Source organism: Anolis sagrei, chromosome 1, assembly GCF_037176765.1.
Source record: "Anolis sagrei isolate rAnoSag1 chromosome 1, rAnoSag1.mat, whole genome shotgun sequence".
Classification (NCBI taxonomy): Eukaryota; Metazoa; Chordata; class Lepidosauria; order Squamata; family Dactyloidae; genus Anolis; species Anolis sagrei.
Window position 1 is genome coordinate 240,770,488 of NC_090021.1, and position 18,325 is coordinate 240,788,812.

At 39.8% G+C, this 18,325-nt stretch overlaps 1 protein-coding gene across 1 annotated transcript in view; it reads left to right on the forward strand.

The window, feature by feature from the left end:
- Positions 1–3,269: 3,269 nt before the first annotated feature.
- EPS8L2 (EPS8 signaling adaptor L2) overlaps positions 3,270–18,325 on the forward strand; it is a 123,548-nt gene continuing 108,492 nt past the window's right edge. Inside the window, exon 1 of the mRNA XM_060769340.2 lies at positions 3,270–3,655. The gene's annotated coding sequence lies outside the window, so the exon portion shown is untranslated. The remainder of the gene's footprint in view (positions 3,656–18,325) is intronic.

Genomic DNA, 18,325 nt, shown 5'->3' on the forward strand with positions numbered 1-18,325 from the left:
TATGTGGGGCTGCCCTTGAAGACGGCTCGGAGATTCCAACTGGTCCAGCGGGCAGCAGCCAGGATGTTAACTGGGGCTCATTACAGAGAGAGGTCAACCCCTCTGTTTAAGGAGCTCCACTGGCTGCCATTCACTTTCCGAGCCCAATTCAAGGTGCAGGTGCTCACCTACAAAGCCCTGAACAGTTTGGGACCACCCTACCTGCGTGACCGCATCTCCATTTACGAACCCACACGCTCACTCCGATCATCTGGGGAGGCCCTGCTCGTGATCCCACCCTCGTCGCAAGCGCGCTTGGTGGGGACACGGGACAGGGCCTTCTCTGTAGCGGCCCCCCGACTTTGGAATGCCCTTCCAAAAGATCTCCGACAGGCCCCTACCTTAGCAGTTTTCAGAAGGAACCTAAAAACCTGGCTGTTCCGACATGCCTTCTCAGATTAGGAATCCCCATCCCAAATCCTAGAAGCACTTTAGTATAACCGATGTTACTGCACACAATACCTCTAATCCTACGTTCCTCCTGCCATTTCAGCACTTTAACTCCTGTACCATTGCGCCGGCCGAACCAGTTTTAACAGTGTCTTGATGTAGTTATTGTTGTTATTTGCTTAATTATTTGATTTGCTTTGCTTATTGTTGTATTATGTTTTATTGTATTGTGTTTTGAGGCTTCGGCCTGTGTAAGCCGCATCGAGTCCTGCGGGAGATGCTAGCGGGGTACAAATAAAGTTTAATAATAATAATAATAATAATAATAATAATAATATACCAAAACATGCTTGTTTAGAAGTCGATCTTGAAGCAAGCTCTGTTTTGGGTTTGTTTTTTAAAAAAATGTTAATTTCTAGTCTCAGACACATCCTTCTTCAAAAAGCTAATCATGTTTAGGTTTGTATGTTAATCTTGTTAATATCTGCTTTCTTTCCATTGTTTTTAAAACACAGTGCAACCTTTGCCTCTTTGTGTTCCCTGAAGTGAGCTACTCCACAATGTATCTACAACCTTTCCGTCCCAGATAAAGTTAAACTCTATAGCAGTCACACAACAAGTCTTCGTTGCACCAACATACAGATAAGCTTATCACAAGGAAGAAGTTGTGACTGGAATGGGTCATCATCAAACACCTTGATAGCAGGAAGTTCAGATTATTTGTATCAAGGAAATGCATTTGGCCAAGCAGACAGCCAGCGTGGTGTCACGGTTTGAACATTGGACAGTGACATTGGAAGAATCCCGGTATGACCATGCAAACCCACTGGGTAACTTGGGCAAGTCATAGTCCCTCACCTTCAGAGCAAGGCACAAGCAACCTCCCCTCTTGCCAAGGAAACCCCATGATAGGTTCACAGTTGTGTTTCCAAAAGTTGAAAACAATTTGAAGGCACATGAAACAACTTTTCTGAGGGGGAAAATTCCTTTTGAATGCTGTTGTTATCATGGTAGTTATTTATACCCCAGCTTTCTCCCAATTTAGGACTGCAAGATTTAAGATAAAATGAATCTCGATTGCAGAGGTAAGCAATGTGCCACAAAGTAGCCCCCCATGTACATTCTGTGAGCCACTCTAATACCCCAAACTTACCATATCCCCTAATTTGTGAGCAATCTTTGGGTCCCAAACCATGCCAACTCTCTTAAAACCACATCAAAACAAGTATCCTTATTCCCCCAAATTGCCCCAAAACCGACCAAAAATAAAAGGGGGAAATGGCTAAACACCAGTCAATATGGTAGCCGGGAGTGACATTCTTCCACTTTGACTGGGCTGAATAGGCACAAAAAGGGAAAATGGGTTTTGCTGTTTGCAGTTGCCCCTCTCTGCTTTTCCAACCACTCCACAACATCCCTCCATAATATTGCTGTTATGGCAGACTCAGTGGCCCAACTGTAGACTATATGCTTTTGATTAAAGGCACCCACAAACATAGCAGATGTGGGGGAGGCTTACTTCCTACTTTGAGAAGATGCTGTAAGTCAGAAGCACAAATACCTCTATGAGACACTAGTTCAGTGGTTCTCAATCTATGGGTCTTCAACTCCCAGAAATCCTAACAGCTGTAAAGTGACTGGGATTTCTGGGAATTATAGGCTAAAACACCTGGGGACCCAAAGGTTGAGAACCACGGTGACTAGTTTCAATATAAGATAGCCATCTATGTTCTACAGACTGAGGGAAGAGTAATCTATTTTTCTGAGATTTCTGCTTTATGAACATTGCTCTTGTTTTGTTGGATTTTGCAGTCAAACAGTTAAGAAGCAAAATGCTAAGACTACAATCTCATAGTAGTTTTCACAGAGCTAAGTACCATTGCACTTAGCTGAACTTGCATTTAGATAAATATTCATAGGACTGGGCAAAAATTTTCTGTTTGTGAAATGCTTGCCTCATAGTTTGGATCCAAGTCAAAAGCCACTGAAGTCAAAGGAAACATTGCCCTTCGTTTCATATAAATGAATATAACCCTATTTGTCTAAATACCTTCATTTTCTTGATTTCCTAGACTGGCTCCCTCTTTCCCTCCCAGCACACACCAAAAAACCCCTATTCTTTCCAAGTTATTGATCCTAAGCAGGATGGCTCAACTATGTGATGTGCTCAGTTAACCTCTGAATCAATGGTTATGCAATAAACACTTGTAATAATTAGAGTCTCAAATTCCTCCCTATTGCTGAATTTTGGAAGTCTTTTGAATCCACATTCTTCCACTTTGACCGGGCTGAATAGGCACAAAAAGGGAAAACTGGCTTTGCTTTGTTTGCAGTTGCCCCTCTCCGCTTTTCCAACCACTCCACAACTTCCCTCCATAATATTGCTGTTAAGGCTTCTAGTCTCTGTAATTCTCTGTACTTCTAGTCTGAAAGATGCTTTCAGTTCCATCCCACAAATCTGAAGCAAATTTTCCACCTTTACGATGCCAGGACAGGGTGGGCACCGCTTATACTGGCAGGATGAACATCGCGCCAGACAGAGAGGGCTCACAAGTCGGCCGCCGTCCTCTAAGGGTTGGCTTCTGCTTGACAAAGGTAGATTTGTTTCCTTACCAAGAGAAGCTAGGTTGGTCATTTCCCCACCCTGCCCTGTGAGCGGGGAAACAAAACACAACCCAACTCAAGCCAAGGCTCTCTTTCCTGGCTTCTGGGATCCAAAAATTCTCAAGGAGGAAGCCAAGCAACAAATAAAGCCCGCCCTGCAATCTTCACAGGCAGTGGCTTGTTCTGGCTTCTCTGTGTTGCACCAGGTGTCAGCAGAGATACCAGGCTCGCAGGCGCCCAGGCTTCTGGTTATACAGTAACCTGTGGCATTGGCTGTGGCTCCACCTCTCCCTCCCTCCTTCTCCTCCTCTTACTGAACACAGAAAGCCCTTCCACCTGCTCTCAGAGAAGCCTGAAAGTCTGATCGGGAAGGAAAAGGGGACAGAGAACAAGAAGCAGGAGGCAACCAGCGTTGAGATTGTGCTTCTCTCTCCAGCCTTATAATTCTAGGAGCAGGAAGAGGCTGGTGAACATCAGTCGTCCTACTTTTGCTGAATAGAGCAGAGGAGGAAGCCTAGGGAAGTTGAGAATGGCAGAAAACCTGGAGTAAGCAGAGGGAGCTGAAAAGTGGAAAACAAACTTCAGAAGCTGGCAGATTCCAGCTGACTCTTCTGAGCAAAAGGTGAGCCATGCATTTCTGTGTTTAACATTGTTTCGCCCAGAGTTTGCCATGAAGCCACAGTACAACATTTTGCATAGTTAAGGAAGTGTGTGTGTGTGTATTTGGAAAAGGGAGCACAGTTTGTAATCTACAGCTCTGAAAGAAGTTAAATATAGAAATAAGGGGAAAAGGGCAGAATTTTCTCAGCGTCATTTGGGTGGCACAACACATCCCTATCCCTAGCCGAAAGATCCCATAGGCCCCAGGAAATGCCTTCTTGAGCAGGGAGTTATATAACAGAGTATGAATGTCTTATTACTTTTTTTAAAAAGAGGTCTCAATTTGTCTTGAATTGTGTTAGATCCAAAAGAGGTAGAGGCATATGTGTGTGCATGTGTGAGAGAGATAGAGAGAGCAAGCAAGCATGCAAGCACTGATACAGATGTTCTTTGCTTGTCTATCAGCTTTGTGAAATGAACTTCAGCTCTCAGTATTCATGGGAAAACTTTTGTTTTTACTTTAATTTAGTGCAAGCCTATTCTGAAATGTAAATCCAGCAATGTGACAGTGTTCTGTGTTTGCACAGACACACCTTGGCTAATAGAAAATAATGTTAATTATTAAAACAATACTTCTGAAGGTTGTGTGAGAGAAAAGCTTTCTAAAAAGTTGCCTGCTATTAAAACCACATGAACTAATCAATGTGTTGTGGGACAAAGGGAGCAATTGGATATAATTGGTCCTTGCCTTTAATTAGTAAAAAAATTGATGTCATGTTGAACAGCAGGATTGCTCATTGTCACTAAAGATTGTCCTGGAAGTGTAAAGGGACAAACGAGCACATTCTTTTCTCACTCAGACATTCCAAGCTATTTTGAACGATTTCACTGTGGGGCATTTTTTTTACTCTGGAATCTGTTCCCAAGTTCAAAATGCATTTACACAGTATTATCTATGAATCATGCGCTTATAAAAATGGTGGCCTTTGCCCTTCAAACTCATTGCACACATATATTACGTGAATGCCACAATTTATCCACAGGAACACCATCCAAAAATGACACCCATCAGTGCTGCACCTAGATAATTTTCGATGCCTTAGCCAGCCATGGAGATTATTTCAAAACTTTTTAATTTACATTTTATTGGCGCACAAACAATTGCAGGACAATATATACTGCCTTGCCCCTATGATGACATTGATAAAATAGATAATAATCATCATCCCTGAAATTAAATTAAAACTTTTGTAGTTCATTTAAAAATAACAACCAAGCATAAAAAACAAACTATGTGTCTTCTTTCAGTTGGGAAGTGCACAATTAAAGTTTCTCCACCCCATCCTTAGTTTTATGCTTTACAACTGCTTCAATGTGCCTGACGTGTTAGAACAGAAAACAAACAAGACAGTTCACCCAGACCTAGAAAAAGAAAAAGGGGAAAAACTTTTGAGCATACAACGTTTACATTTTACACTCACTGAAATGCTGGAAGTGTCATGCCACAGGGGATAAAAAAAAAGAGATTTTTTTTTCAATACCTTTATTTGGGAGGAAACACCATTTCTAAAAGGAAAGAATGAAGTATTTGAGTAAACAAACCAAAAGGGGTATATATTATGCTCATCTGCCCTACAACAACTGCCCTACAACAACTGTCCATTTTGGTTTATTGGTGGTTGGCAGCATCATCTGATGGCCCTAGCATATCTGATCCAGTCCAGGTGGAAATACCAGGCCTATTTGCCCTCTGTATTTGTTTATTGTTGTAATCTCAAACCACTTCTCTCTCCCTCCCAACTATGAATTTTGTGCCAACCATGTAGCTTCAGGTCAATATACAACCATGTAAAGAAGATGAAACTTCTTATAGAAACTTCCTGTTCCTATATGTTATGGATAGTTGGAGAAATGAGATTCTTCTGTATTAATATGATCTAGTTCTTTGATTGTCTAGAGGAAAAGATGGTCCAGTTTAAAAGTCCCAGTTGATTAGTCTTTTTTTAGTTTAAAGAGAGCTGTTATGAAAGAGGAGGCTGAGGTATGTTGACATTGTTATAAGGAAGCAAGAAATGTCAGGGACATCCGTGGTCCCTATTTATGAGAAAGCAGGTAGTGGTGTTTCCCCATGGCTTCTTTCTACATTAATCTGCTCATATCTGGAAGACTGAGAGACACAGGCGGGGCCAGGTTTGCAGCTCTTTCCCAACCCGTTACAGTTAGCACAGTTGAGGAGGAGGACAATGGTGGTCCCGCAAAACCCCACAGCGGAATAAGACCTATTCCTCTGATCCCAACTCAGTAAAAAGGTGGGACATAAATCCAACAAACAAACAAGACTGAGCTCCTAAGACACCATTTTTTCTGTAAGTGCAGTAACACAATGAGTCTCTCAGAGTGAAGGAGATGGCCATCTAGATTGGGAGGTAGGCTTCCTTCTTACTTGGCAAAATGATAACAAACATGTGATTTAGCTGTTAGTTCTATGGTCAGTGTGTCAGTGGACAAACTAGTAAATGGCTTTCTGTACTCATGCTCTTAATTTTATATTAGTCATCTGTATGAATCAACTTGTTCAATATTCAAGGTGGTTTCTGCACCTAGAACAGTGGTTCTCAACCTGGGGTCCCCAGATGTTTTTGGCCTTCAACTCCCAGAAATCCTAACAGCTGGTAAAGTGGCTGGGATTTTTGGGAGCTGTAGGCCAAAAACATCTGGGGACCCCAGGTTGAGAACCACCGACCTAGAAAATGTTTTACATTGTAGGGATAGGTATAAACTCTTCTAATAAATAGGGTTATACTAGACAAGAAAATCCTGAGATAGGTTTACCATAGGCTCACTATAGGATGGAGACAACTTAAAGGCACACGACCATAATCAATACCTACTACTAAACATAATTATGTCATGGAACTATCGTGCCACCCTAAACACACCCAGCCACATCTGTTTTGGGAATCTACGTTGCCTAATTAATGCTTGCATGGAAGACAGTAGGTAATGCCAGATTATTCAAGTACGGCTAAGAAATTCCTGCCCAAAACTGTGGAAAATAATTTATGTTAGTCAATTTATGTTAGCAGGGAGTTGGTTGTGACCCCACATTTTGCCAACTCTCAACAGCTTCCTATTAGATTAAGGGCAGTGCTGATGACTGATACTTCTATTATGTTGGGCAGATTTTAATTATCAGAAGCTCCAACTCAATAGGATGACACTACCATGTTTGGATAATGGGCATGAGTTTCCAAATCAGGATGTAGGACCATGAAATGACTACTGGACAAACTACTGTATCCACGCTCAGGCAGCTTGGATACAAATCCTTCCTAGATGGAATCATGGCTTGTTAACCGCAATACTTTCCATGCATAATTAAGAATGTTAGTGACCTCAAAGGATTTCTGCACTAAATGAGGATAGGGAAATGAAACCTTCCTCTCTCTTGTCCAATCCCTTTGCAATGGACATCCACATAGTACATTCCCAGTGTTAGGTTAGCACCCCAGTGTATGTTTCACAGGTTTTGAAACAGAAATACAGCAGACTGCCCTCCTTCTCTCCCTGTGTGTGCATTCACCTAATGAATTCCTTTGAGAAAGAGTGGTTGCAGCAAAGGACAATTAAGTTTATTTCTAAATTAGTGTTTTGGACTTCAGCTCCCGGAATCCTAGATCATTGATCAAGGCACCTGTTCTTCTGGGAGTTGAAACACCTAGAGTATTATAGTTTGAGAATCACTATTCTAAATCAACATAGTTGAGGATGGAGCTTTAAATCCCAACCCATCCATTTAACTGGGCAATGCCCAATCTCTGGTCCAGGCAATTTCATTTTGAGATCTTATCAGATATTGGAAATTGACAGTTACACAACTTGGCTGCTTCTTAAGTTGGCTCTGACTAGAACATGCTTAGCATGTGGAGAAAGGCAAGAACTTCCCACCACATCACCTATCTTCACATGCTATTCACCTTCCTCAGGGCTATTATTCCACTTCAAAAGCAATGGTTGCATCCCATCGTATTCTGCGACTTGGAGTTTAGTCAGGCCCAAGGACACATTGGCTGATAATTCTGAATTGCCCTCCCTTTATTGAAAATGGCAGGATTTCATAGGATGTTGTCCTGTTAGTTAAAGTGGAATAATAATACTATAACAACATAGCATGATAATTTCCTATGCCACCTTAATCTTTCTACCCATGCCAGCAAAAAGATTATGCTCCTCCTCTGTTCTTTCCAGAATAGATGTCATATGAAAAGAAAAAGAAGTGGAAAGAGTGGAGCGGAAACACAGGTTGATCACAACTGGATTATGATATTTTGTGATACATCTGCAAAATTCACACACAAGGTGTGGCAATTGCATGTCTAGAAATACCCTTTGAGGGCTTTGAAGCTGTCAGATTTCAGACAAGTCATTGCAATGCTAGAGAACAGTTGCTCTTAGACAATAATGAGGAGAAGTCAAAGTCTAGTTAGTAATCAAAAATGAAAGTAATATTGAGATGATGGATTCACTGCCATACAGTCACCTTCCTTCTGCCTCTTTTTTGATGTACTCAGTTAATGTTTGTGGTTGGGAAACATGGTTGAGGGACCATAATACCTGCTGCCGTGTTTGCACCCCAGAATATTTGCACAAATACGGATACAATATGCCAGCTTTGTGGCAAAAGCTTGGAGGCTACTGCCAGCACTTGCAATCTTATCTTTAGGCTTGCACTTTTTGATTATCATGCGGAAAGGTGTCAGACTTCATCCAAAAGTTATTATCCTTGAAGGCTGGGAGGAAAGCGACTCCCACAGCAAACAACAAATGGGCTTTATTAATTTCATGAATGACAGCAGGAGTCGTGATTAACAAGTATCTTAATTCGTGCAAGTTGAGGCATGTGTAAGTCTTCAGGTGTGCCCAGCTGTTCTTTTGGAAAACACTGACTAAATTAGAAAAATTGCCAGCTTCTAAACAGAGAACAACAGCTCTGAGTACAAGCCACTGGAAACAGACACTGTATATTCAAGAAAACTATGCACATTCACTGGAGCTTGCATGAACATTATGCCTCAATTCTTTTGCCAAGGGACAGGAACAATTGAGGAAGGGAGAAAGACATCTTGCTTCAAACACACAGATCTCTCCGAATTAAATTTCCATTGGTCTAAATTTCTTGAAAGGCTCAGACATTTTGCTAAACTCTTCAAATCACAGTGGGCATTACCCATTTTCCTTTTCTTTCCACTCTATTTTGTTATCACTTTGGATTTATGAAAAATATTTCACATGATCTAAAGATACAGAAGCTGTGGAGCCAAATTTAATGCATTTATTAGATTCTTTCATTAAAGGAACATCTTTAATACTCAGTATTAAATTACAAATCATCATCATCATCTTGATTTGTATCCCACCATCATCTCCCTGGAGGGATTCAAGGCAGCTTACAAGGGCACTCCAAGGTGCAGCATATAACTCTAAAACAATAGCACATACAATTATAACAACAACCACTACCAACACCCAAGACATAAAATAAAATTGCTCAGTTTTAAAATGCAGGGGGGGGGGGAATAATAATAATAGTAATAATAATAATAATAATAATAATAATAAAGCTGATTCAAAGTTTGACAATCACACTTTGTGGTTAGCTAGAACATTGTCCTTTAACCGGAGCTTGTGGAAGTTATGGTACTTTTTCAGACTACAGTTCTTAAAATTATTTAGATTATGGTTAAGAAAAAAGTACCTTTTCCCAGCTTTGTTTCCAATATGGTGTGCAGAGCTGGAGTTAGAAGTTTAAAATAATAAATTTAAAAGCTTGTTTACATGCAAAAGTATTTGTAAGCACATAAGAAACTCAGAGCCTGGCTTTGGAAGTTTGACATGCAGCAATTAGCAGGCAGGAATGATTAGCTCCACAGCATAAACATTTTCTCTGCGTATCCCAAATCTCTGTTAGTGACTCAGGATCTGACCTGCCAGTTGATAATTATAGTTTCTTTAATCAATATGATGGCCTGACAGAGTAAAACTAGACTGAGCCAAAGACTGTAGATCAGTAAGGATTCAACTGGAAGGCAAGCCAGTGGATCAAGGGATCATTCAGGTTTACAGGTTGTTCTTTTAGTGAAGAAGAGGAGATGCTATTAGGAATACTATGAGTGATTGGATAAACACTGGCAAAATTGTATGAGTACCGTATATCTTTTGAGCTATTGAAGACAGGACAATGCTACTCCCTTTCTCAAATTTATGGCCTTGGTTGGCTTCTGAGAGGATCCTTTTAACTATACAATTTTTGGATGCAATTTTTGGTCTAATGGTTTCGATTTTTGTTTTGTGACAAAACATCACAAGAGAAATGATGCATTCTGTATGTTGCAGAGTGTTAGAGGTGATTATTTTAAGGTTTCACATGTGGTAAATAATGCAAGCTCAAAGGTTGCTGCAACAAAAGAACAGAAAACTGTGGTTGGAACAGACCCATCTTCAAAGAAATGCAAAAAGGCAGCCCTCTAACTGATTTAATCTATGCATTAATAAAAGCATGATGATGTCTTTTGGATCAGCTGAAGTGATGGAGAGCACTCTACCACCCTTATGTACAAGAGAGGCATTGCTAACTATGGTTAGGACCAAAGTCCTAAGACACATCACCATGCCAATAGAAGTTTCCTTTTGTAGTGAACTGGTAACTCATGTTACTAACTGGTGGCCAACTTCTTGTCTCCCAGATGTGATTTATGAGTTTTCTGAGAGGGCGATTGCCTAAGACTGTATGGCCATGGTTATTTACTTTCTATATTGCATAGAAAGTACTTCTATCATAATAAGCATAAAAATCCACATACCAATTATCCTACATTACATAACTCACACCAGTTATCTCAGACATGTAAGACATTCTGGACTATGGCTTGCTAACACAACCCCTTAGAATCCATCCTATTAATTTATACAGCCCTTAGAATCCATCCTATTAATTTATACAGGTTACCGTTTTATCTGATCATCATGTGTAATAATTTGTACATTGATTTGATTTTGATACCACTCCCCATCCCCAAAAACACTTTTTTAAGGAGATGCATAGAGAGTGGAAGAAGTTGCCTTGTTATTGTAGGACTGATGTTAGTAATTTCCAGATTCAGAATGCTGGTATTAGTCAGTATTCTTCAGCCACAAAAATCAAGATGGCTCATACTGTTTTGGTCAGATTGCCAAACACTGGAAGACTTAATTAATCCCACAAATCATATAATCTTTAAGATTCTATGAAAGTCCAAGTCTTTGCTTTATAATAGGATATCAGTACCCAAAGCAGCAGTCCTTATCTATCTCTTTCCTAAAAGCCCACCAGAAGGATAGGAAATGCACAGCCTACATGTGTTGATGAACCAAGCAATTTGAGTAAATGAAGAATGCTGGGAATTGGATTTCAATGACACCAGGAAGGCCATATAATTCCTGATTTGACCTACCACAATGGAGAGTTCTTTAGGCATCCAGTTAGCTAAAACATTTAAAATTCCCGTGTTTTTATTAAGTTAGGTGTTGGAATTAATATGAGGTGCTGAGATGTTGTTTGACTGCAACTCACCTTAGGCTAGGTTGGCAAGGCCTGCAGTCCAACAATATCTCTATTTCTGCATTAAGTCCAATCTTAAATTCCATTTATTTTATTCCCAGAGCAGTGACTCAAATTTCTGGTTCTCACATTTTAGATCTGCTGTGAGAAATCTTCAACCCTCCAATATTGATGGTGCTCCTGTTACTCCTTGCCATTTAAGACACTGACTAGGACTGATGGGGTTGAATTCAGCAACATCTGGCTGGCCACAGGTTCTCCAGCCCTGTTTAACTCAAGCTCAGAGAAAGGCTATGGCAAATCTACTTTGGTAACTATTGGTAATAAAACCCCATAAGGTTACATATAGGGTCACTACACACAAAAATGACTTGAAGATGCACAACAGCAACAACAAGGCACTGGTGAAAATTTTAGACATAGAATGCATGTCAAGACATTTCATGAAGCAACTACTTTGGTATTGATGTTGTCAATTCACTATACTGATAAACCCTTGAATTTACAGACTATCTGGCTAAGACATAGCTTTGGAACAATTTCTATTCTTAGTAGTTGCTCCTACACAGAATGTAGAATGGGTCTTTCATGCGACAAGATTATAGCTTATTTAGTGTGTTGTAATTGCCACTGTACCATATACAGTTGTCCTTCTATATTTGCAGTTTTGACCTTTGTAGATTTTTTTAATTTATAGATTTGATTTAAAATAGTATCTCTAGGAATCTCTGGGTCCTCCAGTGTGATTTTCTGAAAAATTTCCTCCAGTCATGCTGGAAGACCCAGAGGAATCTCTGGGTCCTCCAGTGTGATTTTCTGAAAAATTTCCTCCAGTCATGCTGGAAGACCTGGTGATTTCTAGAGAGAACACCCCTCTAGGAATTCCTACTTCTTCTGAAGGGATTCTCTGGTCAGCTTCCAGAAGACCTAGAAATCGCTAGAGATGTGTTCTATCAGTAAAATATATATAGCAATTACTTTATTCACAATTTTTCACTTTCATGGTGATCATGTGCCCTTGACCTATGCAGAGAATGTGGAAGGTTGACTGTAGCATTGAATGAGATTTTCCTGTGTCTTGGCAGGGGGTTGGACTAGATGGCCAACAAGGTCTCTTCCAACTCTGTGATTCTATGATTCTAGATAAAGTATTTTTTTCTGAAATGTCTCTGAGGCTTCATCATGGCAAAGACAAAAGAGTTTCTATATGTCATTCCCTGTTCATATCAGCTACCTTTTACCTGACTGGACAATTTGTCTGTAAGGTTCTGTTTCCTCTCGTGAGTGCAGTGATCCTAGTTGGTTAGCTTGAGAACAGAGTCAATCACTTTTATTAACTTTCGTAGTCGTCTTTTATTTGTTATTCACTCAGAATACTCATCTTTTAATTTGCCACCCATAACTGTAATATATTTCCTTCCTCTTGTATTTCTGTCTTGCTGGTTTTATTGAAACGCACATGCATAATTATAATGTAACACTGTAATTATAATTTTTGAGGCATAATTTCAAGCAACGCTTAGAAAAAAAGTTCTCCCAGTCTGTAAATCCCTCATAAGTAGTGGTGAAACAAAAGAACAATGCTGGGAAGGAATCTACATGAGACTATTAAAGCGGGTTGATTCCATTATTAATGATCAATAGCCCTATTCTGTGGAATCTTGGTGAGATAGTTATAATTTCCTAGCGGGGTCATTCAGAAGACATGATATTCAAAATAGTGTGAAACGGTTATAACTCCAGTGTAGGGTCTTTGAAGAAGGGAGCAAGGAAGTTGGTTTTACCAAAGTACAAAAGTAACAGATTTGACTGGCAGTAACCTTTCCTGTATTGTTTTAAGCACAAGAAATACATCATATTTTATAGTGATGAATTTCATCCACATAAAAAATGGCGGAGGCACTGCATTTTATGAGCTGTAATATTTCTCTTATTTGTATTGTACCCTTTGTCCACTTGCCCCAGGATAGCATACAAGGGTGTGAGTTAGCTTGCTTTAGCCTCATAATAACCCTTTATGTGGTTAGTTACACTCAGAGACCGGTTGCCCAATGGATTCCATCAGTGTCATAGCTGAACCCTGGGGCCGTTTTAGGACCATCATTCCACTTTAACTGCCATACTTCTATCCTATGGAATCCAAGAGTTTGCAATATAGGGTTTGCAATGACATTTAGAATTGACTCACCTAACTAGTAGTCCCAGGATTCCATGGCATTTAAAGTATATTGATAGCACTATAATTGTGCAATGTGAATGGTCCCAGGTCTTTCCAGTCAAACCTTAGCATACTACCTATTATGCCACCTGCTCAGTATTTAAGGACTGGGATGGCATAATAATGTCTTCATGTTTACTCAGTATTTATACTGTCTACACAGGCAGTTCAAAGCTGGCTTGAGGGAGGGGCATAAAATGCACACCTCCAATGTTTACTGCAGCTCCCATCAAGCATGTTTAAAAAACTCACCAGAAAGTCCAGAACAAGCCAGATCATGTGCTGCAACCATATTCCATGCAGGCTTCAAAACCAGAATATACTCTGATCATCTGTAACACATCAGCACATTTCAGTGGACTGGTTAAGAAAAAAAAATATCATATTTTCTGGCAGCTGTCCAGCCATGGACACTGAGTTCCTGGGTCCAGTTCCAGTCCATAATCAGCATATTCTGTGACCATCATCCCAGCCTTAAACTGGTCCCTGGAGTGTTTATGTAGGTGCCGCACAGCGAAGCCAGTACCTACATCTTAACACTACATCATAATTGGTGAAATCTGAGGAACGCTTGTATATGCCATGGTATTTCATTTATCAAGCTGAATACTGCAATGTGAAGTGTAATGAGGTGACTATCCTTATTTGGACTGCATAATCCTCCCACTCTTAAAACAAACTTTCTTTTTGCCAATGGTATTTTAATTGTCTTTCTACCCCTTCTATTTCCCTCAAAATTATGTTTGCATCATGTCACAATTCCTTCCAGAGTTTGGCAAAGATAGATGCCCAAATTCCCTATTCAATTTGGCATGGGCCATGCCAGCTGCAGATTCTGGAATTTAAAATGTAACTTTTCCAAGCTCTCATTCATTCCAAATCCCAACTTTTTAGAGCTCTCTCTCTCTCTCTCTCTCTGTGTGTGTGTGTGTGTGTGTAGTCACTTCACATCTTGTGCTGCTCACTCCACCCATCCTGTCATTGTTTTACCAAGATTAGCAGAATGGCACAGTTGTGGCTGTTTTGCTCTGGATCCAACAGCTTCAAAGGATGTTTGGAACAGGAACCTGCCAGATGAAACAAACGAGAAATTTAGGGCATCCCATGTAATTTTGGGATATGTAAGTCAAAACAACTGATTGGCACCATGTCACCCAGAACACAATCAAATAATATTTTTATTTGGGTATGTGGCTAAAAGTTAGGGCATTTTAACTTGAACTACAGTGGAAGGAGTGGGCTAATAATGAGATTACTACCTTGAATCAGATACTTTTTGTTGGTGTCAATTTTGCAGGAGCCCTTGGTCAGCTAAATGGCAATATTTACAACCAAAATATTCATGACACACCAGATTTGGCCCTGCAGCTTTAAGTGCATCCAAGTTTCCCTTGTATTAGAGGGGGCAACCAAATATTCATTCATAAATAAATAGATAAACAGCAAGAATAGAGTATTAGAATATCCAGTTCTGACTAACCAATGGTTGATGGTTTCAACATCTCTAACTAACATGGCTATAGAACTTATATAGCAGACTTTGCTATTTTGGGTGTACTGATCAACACAATATCTATTCAAGAAAGGACTTTCTAAACCAGCAGATTGTTGAAGATATAATATCACTAATGCTTTCCTTAACACAAATATTTTGGAGTTATTCCACAGTAGTGACATGTTGGGTAAGAGTATACAAATAAATTTCGAAATTACTTTGATCTCCAGTACATGTATTTATCTGCTTTTTGCAAATTAACAAATAGGAGCCCCTGGTGGTGCAATGGGTTAAACCCATATGTCAGCTCCAGCTTCCCATGCAGGAACATGAGAGAAGCCTCCCACAAGGATGGTAAAACATCAAAACATCCGGGCGTCTCCTGGCCAATGTCTTTGCAGACAACCAATTTTCTCACACCAGAAGCGACTTGCAGTTTCTGAAGTCGCTCCTGACACAGAAAAAATATTAACAAATGAGCAACTGAAATGGAGTTTTGTGCCCTTTTCACAGCTAAAAGAGTGATACTTCATTACTGGCAATCTCCCCCCCCCCCCCCCCCCGTGATCCGATGGGAGATCTAACACTGCTCTTAGAACATTTGAAAAAATGATGTATAATTGAAAATGGACTTATGTTTGAACCCTTGGCCAGCTTTTATAGAAACTTACAACCTGTGTGGCTAATTTTCCTCCTTTTGTTCTTTATTTTCCTGTTTCGGTACACACTAGAACATTATTGTATGTAACTGAGATCCCTTTTGAATGTACAATAAAAAATCACCAAGCCCCAAGGACTATTGCAATTTCTTCTAATGCAAAAAGCAGGTAAATGTAATTGAGATCTGTATGGGTGGCATCATCCAAACAAGTGCTTGTGAAGGTATTACATAAAATATGCAGTTTTCTAATATTATTTAATTATGTTGACAAAGAAGGAAAATTCCTTCAGGGATGCAGTCTAGAAGAATTTAGAATGTCTTTTCCCTATAGAATAAAATTAGTGAGGACAATGGAGTATAATTTTTCTCTCCCAAAGTAATAAGTTTGCAGGCAGTAACCAAAAGTTGGTTAAACCTATTACAGTAACCAACAGTTTGAGTGCCTAGGTCATTCAACAGTTTTACATGGCACTTATAGGTAGCTCAAGCAGAGTGGTATGCATGGAATGTAGGCAAAGTTCCCCAGCCTTTGCCATCCATACCAGTCTGACCTGCAAAAATCTGCAAAGGAAAACACTGTTGATAGAGCCTGAGAAACACTAAAAAAACTGAGCAGTTCTGGTTGGTTAGAGGCTGCTTACTGAGCAATAAGAATCTAAGCATTGGATTTAAGGTTCCAACAGCTTAACTCATATGTACAATGACCATAATAATGACTAGGGTATGCTCTTAACCCATGCATACCATGATCATAACGATGATCAAGGTATGCTCTTCAGCCATGCGTACCATGACCATAATGATGACTGGGCTTTGCTCTTAACCTATGCATACTATGGCAATAATAATGACCAAGATATGCTCTTAAGCTATATATACCATGACAGTAATGATGACCAAGGTGTGGTCTTAATCCATGCGTACAATAACCAGGGTGTGATCTGTGAGCTCAGCTGACTCATTGTGTTTTGCGGATTCCCCACATGACTCTGTGTGTCCAGTTATGTTCAATAAGGAACAACGCAACCTTCCAACAGGATTCCCCACATGGCTCTGTGTGTTCAGTTATGTTCAACAAGGAAGGAATTTGTTAGCATAGTTGTGGGTTCTAGCAAAAGTGCTATGAATAGTGATGTGTTGTAGCCATACTTAAGCAGTGATACCTTGATGATGCCTGGTATTTTCCTTAAAATCCTCCCTTAGCCCTAGGGTGGGGTGGAAGAACTTCTAAGAAACATCAGAACGCCAAACAAACCAGGACCCTAAAATAAAATATACACTGCAATTATGTTGCTTATGATCTAGAATTCAGAAGTGTCCATGGCATGGGCACTCCAGTTTTCTGCTTTGAGAAAACATGTTCACATCCATTAAGAGAAATGTGAAAGAATGTGATGGGAATAAATGTGTATAGGAGTCATTATGGCAAGCCTGAAAAACGTGGCCTTCCTGAGGTTATTAAATTGAATCTTCTGTCATATCCAGCCAACATAGCCAGTGGCGAGAGATAATTAAAATTCCAGCCCCATAACAGCTGGAGGGCCACAAACATGCATCCAAGGAAAGATTTTTTTCTTTCTTTTTAAATGTATTAGGCTTAGAATAAATGTTGCTTTAGCCTCTGGGTTTTTTTTTACTTTTTCCTATTTTTTTTCCAATTGGGAAGTGATGCACTTCTGGATGTGTAGTGGCTTCCTGGGAATTAGTGTTCTTCTCCAGCCATATTTTCTGTTTCATGATTGATGCAGAAGTATTGCTTGTAGATCTGTAGATCTGTAACTGTGGGAGCAGAATCTTGCTTTGCGTGCTGCAGTCATTTATTCACCCAAAAAGGAGACCTACCTGGAAGTGTCAGGTTTTTGTCCATAGAGCTTTTGTAGTTACTGGAAAATATAATTGTGCTCAAGATTTCAGGATGATTGAACACTTATTTGATTTGTAATTGGTGTTTGCTGAAGAATTAGATATTACTAAGCATCTGCTCATTTTTAGTGTCTTTGTAATTTACAGATTACGTACTATGTTGTTAATGGCCATCAAGTTGAATTTGACATATGGCTGCCCCATGAATCAGGGACCTCCAAGTTGCTCTCTGCTCAGGTCTTGCAGACTAAGGGAAACCTTGACTTCCTTAATCAAATCTTGCAATCCGAAATAATAATAATAATAATAATAATAATAATAATAATTTATTTATATTTCGCCCTTCTCACTCCGAAGCGGACTCAGGGCGGATCACAGTACACATAAACGGCAAACATTCAATGCCACTTTGTATAGACAATACACAGACAGAACAGAAGGAGGTGGTTTGTTTCAACTCGGTGTCCAGCTGTTTTTGGTGCCATGGAAGTTTGGGCTCAAGTCCAGGGTGTGCTGTTGCTCTATCCTCTATGATGTAGAGTCATCAGAACTTCCTCCTTCCTTTTGGTCGCTCAGCATTTTCTCATCTTTTTTCTTTATGGCGTTGTAAATCACCTCCCCCGCGTTTAGCAGTACTAATTTCTCTAATCACAGATAAAACCGTTTTCAAATTGCTTAGGTAAACAATAAGGTAGGCTGACAGTTGCCAACCCAGGGCTTCGAACTTGCAACCTTTTGGTTGATAGATCTTATAATTGTTGATGATTTACCAGCTGTGCTAAACCTCCAGAAGAAATGCAGTCTTCCTCTTTTCCTCAGCCTTCTACTTTATAAAACATCACCAATTTTTTTTAGTGA